This window comes from Microtus ochrogaster, chromosome 8 (assembly GCF_000317375.1).
Source record: "Microtus ochrogaster isolate Prairie Vole_2 chromosome 8, MicOch1.0, whole genome shotgun sequence".
Lineage (NCBI taxonomy): Eukaryota > Metazoa > Chordata > Mammalia > Rodentia > Cricetidae > Microtus > Microtus ochrogaster.
Window position 1 is genome coordinate 8,274,203 of NC_022015.1, and position 13,610 is coordinate 8,287,812.

The following is a 13,610-nucleotide window of genomic DNA, read 5'->3' on the forward strand; positions in this document are numbered from 1 at the left end:
GTGTGTGTGTGTGTGTGTGTGTGTAGGCCAGAGGTGCCTTTCAGTTCCTCTATCACTTTCTACCTTATGTTTTGAGACCTGGACCTCACCTATGTGGCCTGACTAGCTGGCTAAGGAGTTCCGGGAATCTTCCTGTCTCTTTTTCCCTAGTGCTGGATTATAGGCACGCAGCCTGCCTGGCTCCTTATGTGAGTGGTTGAGATTCAAACTCAGGTAGGTCCTATGCTTACGTGGCAAACAGTTTACTGACAGCCATCTCCTTAACCCCTACGCCCCCAACTGCCATCTCTCCAACTCTCACACAATTTGTATAGTCTTTCAGAATACTTTTTTTTTTTTTGTTTGTTTTAGACAGGATAGACTCAGACCCTCTGTGTAGTTCAGGTTGGCCTGGGCCTTGCGGCAATCCTTCAGTCTCAGCCTCGTGCGTGCTGGGGTTATAGATGTGCACCACCAAGCCCAGCTTTCAGCCTGCTTTGTGCCAAGTTGGTTTGTCTTCCCTAAATAGAATTGGAAATGAAATCCCAAGAAGGCAGTTAGGGCACTTCAAATCAGTGGTTATTAATTATGGGCATTTGTTCTAGTGTCTTTGTTTTGGGGTATGTTTTGTATGTCTTTGCAGCCAAATGGTAGAATAATAAATGTTAAAATGGTGTCCTGTTGTCTAAGGACCCTTTAGTGGCTGGTGTCTGCAAAATGTTTCTTTGAGTATTTGGGAGCTGGAAGGATCAAGTGCCAGTTTTTTATTTTTATTTTTTAACATATATTGAAGGGGCTGGCAAGATGCATGTGAGGGTAAAGGTGCTTGCTGCCAGGCCTGATGATTTGAGTTCAATCCCCATCACCATGGCCAGGTGGAAGAAGAGAACCGACTCCTCCAGGTTGTCCTCTGACTTCTATGTGAATGTCATGGACCTTGTATCCATATACATGAAGTAAATAAATAAATAAGTAAAAATAAAGAAAGAATTCTTAAAAATGATAATATGTGGGCTGGATAGCTGGCTCAGCAGTTGAGAATGCTAACTTTTCCAGAGGCTCTGTATTGGGTTCCCAGTACCCATGTCCAGCAGTTCACAACCACCTGTAACTCCAGTGCAGCAGATCTGACACCCTTTTCTGGCCTCTTCAGGCATAGGTTCACGTGCATGCATGCGCGCGCGCGCGCACACACACACACACACACACACACGAATAAAAGTTTAAAAAATTAAAATGGGTTGAAAATAATTTATATTTTATTAATAAAATTTGATAAATTTAATCTTATTTAGTTTTTTAAAAGGCATGTTTTATGTAGCCCAGGCTGTCCTGGAACTCAGTATGTAGCCCAGGTTGGCCTCACACTTAAGGCAGTCCTCCTGAATTCTGGGAGTACAGGTTGTAGCCATCATGCCCAGCTTCATTCAGTTTTATGGTTAGGAAAGTCAAGGCTCAGAAACTCAAGTCACAGACTAAGGATCCAGCTCGGGAGAGAGCTCTTGCTTTAGCATCCATTCTATTCCTGGGCAGGAGTAGGGAAAGTGGAAGTAACTGGCAAACCAATGAATGAGGCTGGGGTTCAACGAGCTTTGTTTGTTTTTAACATGCTGTGCTGTGATGTGGAATTTCCCTCTGTATGCTCATCAGTGTTGTATTGGAGTCATGTACAAAATTTAACCTGCATATTCGCCTAAACAGATATCTGTTACTAAAATTGGAAGAGGCTTGATTTGCTTCTTTTCTTTGCAAACTTCATAGAAAGACTTAGACATGTGTATCTTGTATGTAGTAGGGTTTCAGAAAAGGCTTTGAGTCTTTGGAATGCACTGGTTTTGATCTCTGTGGCAGGGAGAGATGGCTCAGTGGTTAAGTGCACTTGCTGCGCTTGGAAGAACCCACACCTACTCACAATTGCCTAACTTCCATTTCAGAGGCTTCCACAGGCACCTGCATGCATATTGTGCACATAAAGATAAATAGGCACATGCACATAAAATAGAATAACAACAACAACAGACCTGTAAACTGGGTCAAGCTAATTGAAATATTTTAATGTTTATTTTGTATGTGTGTACCGTGTCAGAGGACAACTTTCAGAAGTCGGTTCTCTTTTACCATTTGGGTTCTGAGTCTCAGGTGTGTTGAGCTTGGTGAGTGCCTTTGCCCTTTAGCCATCTTCCCATCTCCAAGCTAATTGTTTTAAGGTAGTGGTAAGTATAAAGAAATACTTAAAATTAAGAATTTGCTAATTCTTCCATGACAATCCCCCTTTTCTTCTTTTATGTTTTGCTTTGGTTTGTTTTGTTTGTCTGGTTTGGGGCAGATTTGGGATGGGAGGAGATGGACAGAAACAGAATGCATTATGTGAAAACCTCACAGAAATTGTAGAAGTTAAAAGAAGAAGAGTTTGTTACTTTTTAATTTTTTTTGAGACAGTCTCATTTTGCCCAGACTGGGCTCAGACTCACTATATAGCCAAAGATGGCCTTGATGCTCCTGTTTTCTCCCTCCAGCTGGATCAGCAGGCGGGTAGCACCATACCTGACTTCCCAGCTAGAGACTTAACAGAATGAGTTGCTCTTGGGGCTGGGGATATGGCTTGAGATTAAGAGTCCTCATTGCTCTTTCAGGGGCTCTGGGTTTTTGTCACCATGGTAACTCACAACTGCCTATAACTCCAGTTCTGTCCTCCAGGACTACCAGGTGGCACACATGTATGTTACATGCAGGAACTCACACATATACATAGAATAAAAACAAATATGTTTAAAAAAAAACAAAGAAAAAGTTACCCTGTGTCTTAGTCAATGTTCTAGTTCTGTGACGAGACACTAGGACTGTGGTGACTCTTACAAAGGAAAGCATTTACTTGGGGCTGGCTTACAGATCCAGAGTTTAGTCCACTGTCATCATGGTAGAGAGTGTGGTGCTGTGCAGGCAGATGGTGCTGTGGAAGGAGCTGAGAGTTCTGTTCTACATCTGGATCCACAGGTAGCAGCAAGAGAGAGCCGCTGGGCCTGGCTTAGCTTAGGTTTTTGAAACCTCAAAGCTTACCCCATTGACACACTTCCTCCAACAAGGCCACACCACCTAATCCTTTCAAAGAGTGCCTCTCCCTAAGCATTTAAATACATGGCAGCCATTCTCTGTGTCATGAAGTCTATGTCGTATAGGCTATGTCTATGGTGAGAAAAACTAATGCTCTTATCTTGAGTTCTGGCCAGTGTCAGGCAGCTTAGGCATTGTAAATAGAATCTGTTTGTTCTGGCCTTTGACTGTTTATTTTACCAGTAAACTGACAGGTCATAAAAATGTGATACTTCTCTCTTTCTTTTCCCTCCCTCCCTCCCTCCCTTCCTCCCTCCTTTCCTTCCTTTTTTTCCTTCCTTCCCCCTTCTCTTTTATTTATTTATTTTTTTCCATTTTCCAAGACAGAATCTCTCTTCATAGCCGTGGCTATCCTAGAACTCACTCTGTAGACCAGGCTGGCCCCAAATTTACAGAGCTCCTCCTGCCTCTGCCTCAGTGCTAGGATTAAAGGCACAGGCTCCCTTGCCCTGCTAATTTGATACTTTTCTTTCCTACTAATTGTATACTATGTATATAATAGCAGGCATTCTTGTGTACTGTTCCTACTGAATAAGGATAAGTTTATAATTCATTGTTATATTTAATCTCTCTCTCCATTTAGAATCCAAGAGTCAGTTTTCCAAGAGAAAAACATTGGACAAGGAGCTAAGTCCTGTTCTCCACAGACTTAATATTGTATAGATCATCTTACCACTTGAGATCTCAGTGGCCTCATCTGTGGAAAAAAAGAAAAAAAAGAAAAAGCTAAAACCCCCAGCCTGTCCTGAAGGTAAGTGTTTGGTTAAGAACTGTCTTTGTGAGAAACAAAAACAGCTACTGCCACCAACGAGAATAAAGTACAGGGAAGTCAACATGGAACAGACGTAGTGGAAGCCTGGTGTTGATGGTGGTGGTGGTAGTGGTACAACCCAGCACTTGGGAGGCAGAGGCAGGTGGATCTCTGTGAGGTTGAGACCAGCCTGGTCTACAAAGTGAGTTCCAGGACAGCCAGGACTACACAGAGAAACCCTGTCTCAAAAAACCAAAAATAAATAAAACAAAAACAAAAACAACCCCCCCAAACAATAACAAAAACAACAAACAACAATAAAACAAAATAACCCAGAAATAACCCAGACACAGTGGTGGCCTAAACACACACAATTTATTTTCTCATTTAAAAGAACTTTCTTTATGGGGGGGAGATGCAGAGAGGAAGTAAAGACAGAGTTTCACTGTGTAGCCCAGGCTGGCCTTGAGCTGGCAGCAATTCTCCTGCCGTAGCCTTCTGTGTGATGGGATTTCAAGTATTCAGCACCACATCTGGCTTAAAGTCATTCTTCTTTTTAAAAATGAAATTAATTTAGTGTGTGTGTGTGTGGGGGTGCATGTACGTGTGTGTGTACTCATGTATGTGTTCCCATGAGTGCCCTCAGAAGCCAGAGGAATCTGACCCCATTGTGAACCACCCAACATAGGCACTGAGGATGGAACTTAGGTCAAGAGTAGTGTGTTCCCTTAAGCACTGAGTCATCTCTCTAGTCTGTAAAATAATTGTTTTTAAATTTAAATTTTATTTTATGTGCATGTGTGTTTTGCTTGCATTCATGTCTGTGCACCATGTATGTGCCTGGTGCCCCAGAGACTGGAGTAGGGTGTCATATCCCCGGAACTGGAGTTGCAGGGGGTTCTGAACAGCTGTATAGATGCTGGGAGCTGAACTTAGATACTCTGGAAGAGTAGCCAGTGCTCTTCGGGCTGAACCATCTTTCTAGCCCCTAAAATCTCTCTCTCTCTCTCTCTCTCTTTTTTTAAGATTTATTTATTATGTATACAGTATTCTTGGTATTCTGTCTGCATGTATGCCTGCACGCCAGAAGAGGGCACCAGATCTCATTACAAATGGCTGTGAGCCACCATGTGGTTGCTGGGAATTGAACTCAGGACCTCTGGAAGAGCAGGCAGTGCTCTTAACCACTGAACCATCTCTCTAGCCCCTAAAATATCTCTTGAAGTCATAGTTCAGAATAGGCAGAGTGACTTCATAAAGTAGTCTGAGAGACCTAATCTCCTAGTTCTTGATCTGTTGCCCCTAAGTTTCCCATAGTTCTCAAAATCAAAGATGGCTGCCAGACCTCCACTGTCACAGTGGGGTTCCAGGCAGCAGAAGAAAGACAAAGAAAAATGCATTCTGTCTCTTTGGAGACTCTCTCAACTGAAAGCTCAGGCTTCAAAGAAGCATAGCTGGATATGTGACTACCCTCGATAAAGTGGGGTTTGTACCACTGAGAAGGAAGGAAAAACTTGGATATCAGTGGGGACCAGGAGTTTCTGCCTCAGGTAGAGGGGCTTCCTCCTCTCGCCTCTGAGCTTGGGGCCTTGGCAGTGACTTCAATGATGGGAGCAGACCTCCGGCCTGACTACTGCCTAGAGAAAGAAATAGTCTGTTCGTTATATTACCTTTCTGTTATTTTTTTGGGTTACTGGTTTTTCCTTCTAACTCTTTTTTCTTTTTTTTTTTTTTTTGAGACAGAATCTTGCTATATAGCCCTAGCTGGAACTTAAAATACAGCCAGGGTGTTGAACGAACCTGCCTCTGGTGTTGTGATTCCCGGCCTATGCCCAGGTGCTTGGCTCTGTTTTTCTTTCATTCCGTGATTCATGACAGAGGCACCTCTCTCTTGTTTGGAGGTTCGTTCTGGTTATTTAAAAACAACCACCCATACACGCTCAGTGGATTTCTGTTGTGCAACTGATGGCTGTGTAGACGTGAGCTGACATTTATCCAGCTGCAGGCAGTTACGTAAGCCAGACACTAGGATGATAGAGACCTTTTTCCAAGGGTGTCACCTGACCCGTCATCAAAAGCGACTGTGATTAAGTGTGTCCCTTCTTGGTGTATTTGCATTCAGGATGGTCACACAGCACACTTGCTTGCCTGCTTTGCTGGTTGAAAGGAGCTGATTGTTTAACTTAGCTTTTAACCTATCGATGAAATTTTTTTTCACTACTGGCCTTTGCATAATTTAAGTATACCATTTTGGGGGGCAGCATTAGAGAGCTGAAATTAGGGCCTCACAATGCTCCTCAAATCCTCTCTACATATTTGTAGCCTCAAGACATGCCAATACTCTTTTTCTAAAGCTTTCTTGTAAACATTTACATACACCCTATTCTGTCATTTAAATGGTTCAGATGGCCAGGTGTTGTGGGACACAGCTGCAATCCTAGAACTTTGGAGGTAGGTAGAGGCTGGAGGATAGGAGTTGGAGGCTAGCCTGGGGTACAAGGTTCAGTTGTCATTGTTTTGGTGTAAAAAAGTGAATTGAAATGAACAACCTTGAGAAAATGAAACAGCAATTCAGGGAATTTAAGTGAGGAAGGATCTAAAGAGTCATTCAGGAGTTTAGTGTTTATAGGCAGGAGATAAAGAGAGATTAAGATTTTATGTCTATGAAGTGTGTTTACATTTTTACAAGCTCTTGTCCTTTTCCTCTTAATACTTGGGCATGGCCAGGTATGGTGTTAACAACTTCCCACCAGCCTCGAACTCACTGTGGAACTGAAAATGACCTTAAACTTCTGACCCTTCAACTTCTTCCTCTCTATTGCTGGGATTGCAGGCAGGAGCCACCATTGCCTAGTTTTGTGCAGTCCCATAACTCTTAAGCAAGCTCTCTCCCGTCTGCAGTGTTTTTGGAGCCTCCTCGTTGGATTTAAAAGGCGTTTGATATTTGAGTCATCAGACTGTGTCTATCCCTGAATACCACTTTAATATCTCAGCTTTCGTTCTGCTTTGGTGGTTTGACACAGTCTTACTCTGTAGTCCAGGCTAGCCTCACACTCATACCATCTCTATGTCTTAGCCTACTACATGCTGGGCTCTCAGCTTAGTTTAAAAAAATTCTTTTTTTCAGGGCTGGAGAGATGGCTTGGCAGTTAAGAGCACTGGCTGCTCTTCCAGTGGACCTGGGTTCGAGCCCCACCACCCACATGGTGTCTCACAACCGGCTGTAACTGCAGTCCCAGGGGATCAGACACCCTCTTCTGGCCTCCGTGTGTACTACATATACACGGTGCATAGACATACATGCAGGCAAAACACCCACATTTACAAAACTCAATGAATAAATAAATAAATAGAATTTGCCAATTTTTTCATTAATAGAAAAATGGCTGTTTTGTGTATTGTTTTTAAAGTAACTTTCCCCCAAATTGCTTATTGAACCACTTGCCTTTCTTACTATATTAAAGGCTTCCACAGTGAGGAGGCATCTGTCCTCTTTATCTTTGCTTTCTGTTGTAATATCTGATGTGGGTACTTAACACATAAACATTTGTTTGAAGAAAACACACTTCAACCTTAAAAAAGAGCAAAAGAGAGGATTAAGGGAGGGAAAAAAATTAAAGACAGGGGCAGGGCTAAGAAGATGACTCAGTGGATAAGAAGGCTTGGTGTGCAAGCATGAGGATCTGAGTTCAAATCCCCAGAACTCAGGTAAAAGCTCGGCAGGATCCCTTATGTACTTGTAGCCCCAGCCCTTTGGCCTGCATGTGAACACATGCCACCACACAGTATTCTCTCTCTGTCTTTCTGTCTCTCTTACACACACACACACACACACACACACACACACACACACACACACACAGCACAGTTTATACTAACTGGATGACTGCTTGACTACTTGAGTGATTTCACAGCTAAGAAATCTGGCTCTGTGTGTGACTCAGAGCCTTGACTTGTTTTTTCTGGACTTGGAACTTGGGAGGTTTGTCTTGGGTTTACTGGATCCCTAGGGGAAGGCTCTGATTCCTGGACTCATGCTTTTCATGTTGTCTTATCATGGGGCTGGGGATGTATTCATTTGTCAAGCGTTTGCCCAGCATGTACCAAGCCCCCGGTTCAGCTGCCAGCACCTTATGAACTGGCTGCAGAGATGCACGCCTGTAGTCCTAACCCTCAGGAGATGAAGGCAGGAAGATCAGGAGTTTAAGGTCATTCTTGGCTATATAGTAAGTTCAAGGCAATCTGAAAAAAAAAAAGTCACATCATACTGCATCCTACTAGACTTGGTGGCTCCTGCCTGTGAGCTCAGCACTGGGAAGGAGGAGGCAGGAGTGTTTTGAATCTGAGGCCAGCCTGGACTGTACAGGGAGTTGAATGAATTTCAGGTTGTTCTGCCCTTAGAGAGTTTAGTGTTAGCCTGTAATGTTTGGCTCCATCTGCTGGTCAGCAGTTGGCACATTGTCTTCTTCAAGGTCTGTGAGGAATGATAAAGGAAAGATGGCCACGCCTACTGACCTGGTCAGGGGAGGAGACTGGGTTACCCCTCCCTTCCCTCAGCTCTCCCATGAGAAATTCATACATTTCTCAGTTGATGGCAGTCTGTAAATGGATCTGTCACTTTTGACGTTGTGTTGGTGTTTCAGGAGATTTCTTTTCCACCTAATGGACGTGGACACTTTCCATTTCTTCTGGGACAGTGACCGTTGACATTTATCGAGTCTTTATTAAGGACCTAAGCAATGTTTTAAGTTAATTGTTCTAGTTATATCTAGAATGAGCACGAAGAGATTAAAATCTAATGAGGGATATGTTTTAAGTAGCTTTTTTCTTTCTTCCTTTTTTTTTTTGTTGTCATTGTCGTTAGTTTTTATTATTTATTTACTTTTTGAGATAGGATGTCCAGGAACTTGCTCTGTAAACCAAGCTGGCCTCAAAATCATAGAGATCCGCCTGCCTCTGCCTCCTGAGTGCTGGGATTAAAGGTGTGCGCCACCACTGCCGGCGAGAATGGTTCATTGATCAGAAGGAAGTAGGCAGGACTGTTGTGATGGCTCAGCAGGAAAAGGCGCTGCTGCCAGGCCTGAGGACCAGAGTTCCGTTCATTGGCCCAGGTGGTGGAAGGAGCGAACCAGCTTCTGCACGATATTGCTGATTTCCACATGAAATAAGAAATGAGAGGCAGTGAATATTAAAAGGTAAGGTAGATAGAAAATCCTAAAGGAGATGGTAGATTTCACATTTGGGATTTCTGTGTTTCATTGATAGGATGGACACATGGCGGTATGACATGTAGAAAAATAATGCTGCCAGTGAAAACAGGGGCAGCCATACAAGCCGTAGCATGCACAGTTCCATTTTGCTTACTGAAAGCTCTTAAAGATTAATTTAGACATACAGATTTTGTGTAGCATTTATAAAAAGATGTATTTATTTTCCTTTTATGTGTGACTGTTTAGCCTGCATGTCTGTATATGACATGCAGGCAGTGTCCAAGGAGGCCAGAGAGGGTGTCAGATCCCTGGGCACTGGAGTTACCGGCAGTTTTGATTCTCCTCTGTTAGTGTGCTGGGCCTTGAACCTTGGCCCTCTGGATGAGCAGCCAGTGCTCTTAACTGCTGCACCATCTCCCTAGTCCTGTGTTTTCTTGTCAGGCCCCATCACCTGGAAGTTTCTGCTAATCCTATAACTTCGATTTCACACGCTTTGGTGCTGGAACTTTCTTGGTGTGACCATAAGCTGGCAGACTGCGTTCAGCTGTGTGTTCTTCCCCAAACTCTTTAAACGGTTTGTTAACCGAAAGCACCGACAGCTGTCAGCTGTGGAGAAACACCGCCAATCTGTGCTCTTTCCCAGGCGTCTCGTTCCTTAACTGCTCGCTCACGTGATGTCAGAACGCTTCAGGAGCTAAGCTAACATGCTCGGCAGGTTGGGTCAGGTTCTTCAGCGTTCAGCCCAGATTTAGCCACTCTTCCTTAGCTGTGCCGCTGCCTCTCCCACAAGAGCACACTGTAACAACTTTGGGAGACTGCCCTGTAGTTTCAGATGTAATGTATCAGTGCCTTTGGCCAGCTATTTTTCTGATTGTCCTTCAGTGGAGTGCTCTAAAAACCGTTCACGGACTGGAGATTCAGTTTAGTGGATAGAGAGCCCACTTGAAGAGAAGAAGCGCTGGACCCACTGGATTCAGTGTTCTCGAAAAGAGGCTTGCACTGTGGACATATTCACAGTCACCGCTGAAATATCTTGTATGGGATGATACAAATGAGCAATAAACAAGTCTGCAGGAACCGAAGGGAATGGCCTGGGAGCGAAGGGAATGGCCTGGGACGTGGCTCAGTCTGCAGTGTGCTTGCCTAGCATCCTCAAAGCTTTGGGGTCAGTCCCCACTACTGCATAAGCTGAGCATGTCAGTGTACAGCTATAATCTCAGCACTCCAGAAGGTAGAGGCAGGGGGATCAGAAGTTCAAAGTCATTCTTGGTTGTTTATATCAGTTTCTAAAAACAAAGAAACAATACATAAACATTTTTAAATGTTTTTAAAATTTATGTACACTGATGCATACTTGTAATCTCAACATTTAGGAGGCTGGGGCAGGAGAGTCACTGTGAGTTCGATGCCAGCCTGAGCTATATATAGCAAGACCTTGTTTCAAAAAGCAAAAGCCTGTTCTCCTATGCTGGTCTCTTTCTCACTTCAGTGTTACTATTTTGAGGCGTGTGAGAGAGCATCAGAAGTCTGTCAGTGTTTCTCCTTGACCCTAATCAGCTTTGCCCCCTCGTCCTGCAGTTCTGGGATCAAGCCCTTTGCCGGACACGTGCTGGATAAACACTCTACCCCTGAGTTCTATTCTCAGCCACATTGCTGGAAGTTGTGAAACATCTGCTCCGTGTTAGGGGGGCACTGCTGACAGTTTGACATTTGCTCTAGTGATGGGCACATCTGTCACATCAGCCAGTACCTGGGAAAACACTTCGGGGCTGTAGTCAGTTTCTGCTGCCCTCAGCTGTGCTCAGTCTTCTCGTAGGGAACTCTGTTGTGTCTCACAATGTAGAGTAATACAACTCTGTGCTCTAGCTTCCTGTCCACCGTCTGGTAAAGCAGTTAGTGCCCACAAATGAGAAGGTCAGGTTGTTCCTCTCACAGCCGTGTTTGCCTCACCCAGCCGCTTCATTTCCTCTGCTTATGGAAGAATACTTGAATGCCAGACTATAACGCTTTTTTTCCTTGGTAGGCCTGGAGATTGAGTTTAGGGCTCTGTGTGTGCCAGGCAAGCACTCCACCAGGGAACTGTGCCTGCAGCCCCTTGTCTGTGGCCCAGGATGGCCTTAAACCCTCTCAAGTCCTTCTGCCTCAGCCTTCTGAGTGCTATGGTGGCAGGCATGGAGCACTGAGCAGACCAGCAAGACATAGCAATAATGTGAAAAGTCTGAGGTTATGCCAGTAAGAAAGCCTGCAACAAAGTGTATGACATTCAGGTAGTAAAGCCTGTGTTGCTGTTACCACCTGGACAATCAGTTTTTTTCAATTAACTGAAAGGCAGTCCCTAATTTCTAAGTTATTAAGCTAAAGAATCATGTATTAAGTTGATAAGAACAGAATCAGTAATCTGAGTAAATTTAAACAGGACATATTTGAATTAGAAGGCAGATGGGGCTGGAGAGATGGCTCAGAAGTTAAGAACGCTTGTTGCTCTTGCAGAGGAGCCAGGTTTGGTTCTCAGAACCCACATGGCAGCTCACAATTGTCTGTAACTTCAGTTCCAGGGGATCCAGCTCCCTCTTCTGAGCTCCTCTGGTGCTACATGGATGTAGTGCATAGCTATACATGCAGGCAAAAACACTCATAAAATAAATAAATCTGGAAGAAAATTTTAAAAAAAGGAGGCTAAGATTGTACTCGCATAATGGAGGCAAGAACTTCCTCCTAACAGCTGTCCTGTGACCGTCACACATTCATGGTGGCACATGTGCACACACAGACACAATAAAATAACAACAAAAGGGGCAGAGGTTGTCAGCTGTACATAACAGTGTGTGTTTGTGTGTGTGTACATGCATATCTTATCTATTAGCACACAAATAGGAAATGGAACTGGCTTAGCAGTGCTGGTTTCAAGTAAAATTGGCCTAAGGTAAATTGAGACACAAAGTCACTCAAATAGTAAAAGGCTAGAAGATCTTAAATTTATATAACCTCATGCTTAAATAAAAATTAAAAGAATTATCAAGACAATTATGAAGAAAGCAGATCATGTTTTTTTTTCCTGTTAGTGACAGAACTAAAGATGAAATTGCTAAGAATATAAAATTTAGACAATGCAAAGGTATAAAGCATGGCTATATAGATGCCAAGCATGGGTTACAAATTTTATCTTTTCTTCACATTAAAAACATTTAGCTGGAATTTTTTGCAGTATCCCTTTTTGTAAAATTGAAAATGAGGCCTGGAGGGATGGCTCAGCCGTTAAAGGCTAGACTCACAACCAAAAATATAAGAATTCGGTTCCCAGCACCCATGGCTTTACCTCTAGGTACCAATAAAAAAATTGAAAAATGATTTTATATCATGTAATTTACACACACACATACACAGAGGCACACACACGGGCCCATATGCACGCGCACACACACACACACACACACACACACACCATCTCACTGTGTAGCTCACACTGATCTGGAGTTCACTGTGTAGTCCAGACTGACCTCAAGCTGACAGGTTTTCTGCTTTATCCTCCATGTATCCCCATACTGAGCTACAATCTGTCTCGATTTAAAGTGTTCTGTTGACTGCTGTTTAGTACACTCTGATGTTGTACAGCTGTCCCCTCGATCTGCCTTAACAAATTTTCCTCCCTCTAAATAAATCCTTTCTCCAGTAGCCTTTACTTCTGCTTCCTTCTCCCATGCCCTCAACCCTGAGCAGTGATAATTTCCTTCTCTCGGGATTTGCCTACTGCGGGCATTTTACCTGGACTGACCTGTATAATGTATGTCCCTTTTGCTCTTGATTGTATTTATCATTGTATTTGATTTTTAAAACCACAGATTTCTCCTTAAAAAAAATCTCAATCTTTGACTTTTCAAAATTACTAAAGAGCAAAATAGCCTCTGGTTTTGAATGGCATATCATGATGAATTGTCTGAGCCGTGTAAAACTAAAACGGAACCCAGAATGAATGCAGGCCGGTTATCTTCTCAGCCTACACATTGCTCTTGTCCACCCACGGCAAGCCAGGAGTTAGGGCAGAGCCTGTTTCCAGAGTGTGGCATTTTCTTGGATTTACCTCTTTTCCAGTTGTCTCTTGATAGGAACTCCCTTTGGTAGTCATCCTATGCTGGTCTTGCGGTTGGCTTTTGTGTATGAGCACTGGTACCCAAGCCTCTTGCTTTACCAGTTATAACGTTAGGCTTGCTCCATAAGCCCTGTTCAAGTAGAGGTTTAATTGAAAGGTTTTTGTAAATTGTTGAACCTAGTAGTTTTATATAGTTGGTTTGAGTACAGCAGTTTTATTGGTATTTCTGATTTGGTGCCAGAAAAGACCTCTGCTTTATCCACTTAACAGTAGCCTGAGAGTCCAGCTCTTCAAAGCCACCTCCAGAGTTTGAGGAAGAAGTCCACAGCGAAGCAAAACTGAGATTAAAAGTTCTCTATCTGAAGGATTATGGATAAATTCACACATGTGCTGTCCGAGTCATGCTCTTTATTCTTTTTTTTTAAATATTTATTTATTTGTTTATTATGTATACAATATTCTGTCTGTGTAT

The 13,610-nt window shown here is 43.2% G+C and overlaps 1 protein-coding gene across 1 annotated transcript in view; it reads left to right on the forward strand.

Annotated features, from left to right (window-relative positions):
• Nucleotides 1–13,610, forward strand: part of Nucb2 (nucleobindin 2) — a 35,677-nt gene that overhangs the window by 2,053 nt on the left and 20,014 nt on the right. The window contains exon 2 of the mRNA XM_005351041.3: nt 3,674–3,841. The gene's annotated coding sequence lies outside the window, so the exon portion shown is untranslated. The remainder of the gene's footprint in view (nt 1–3,673; nt 3,842–13,610) is intronic.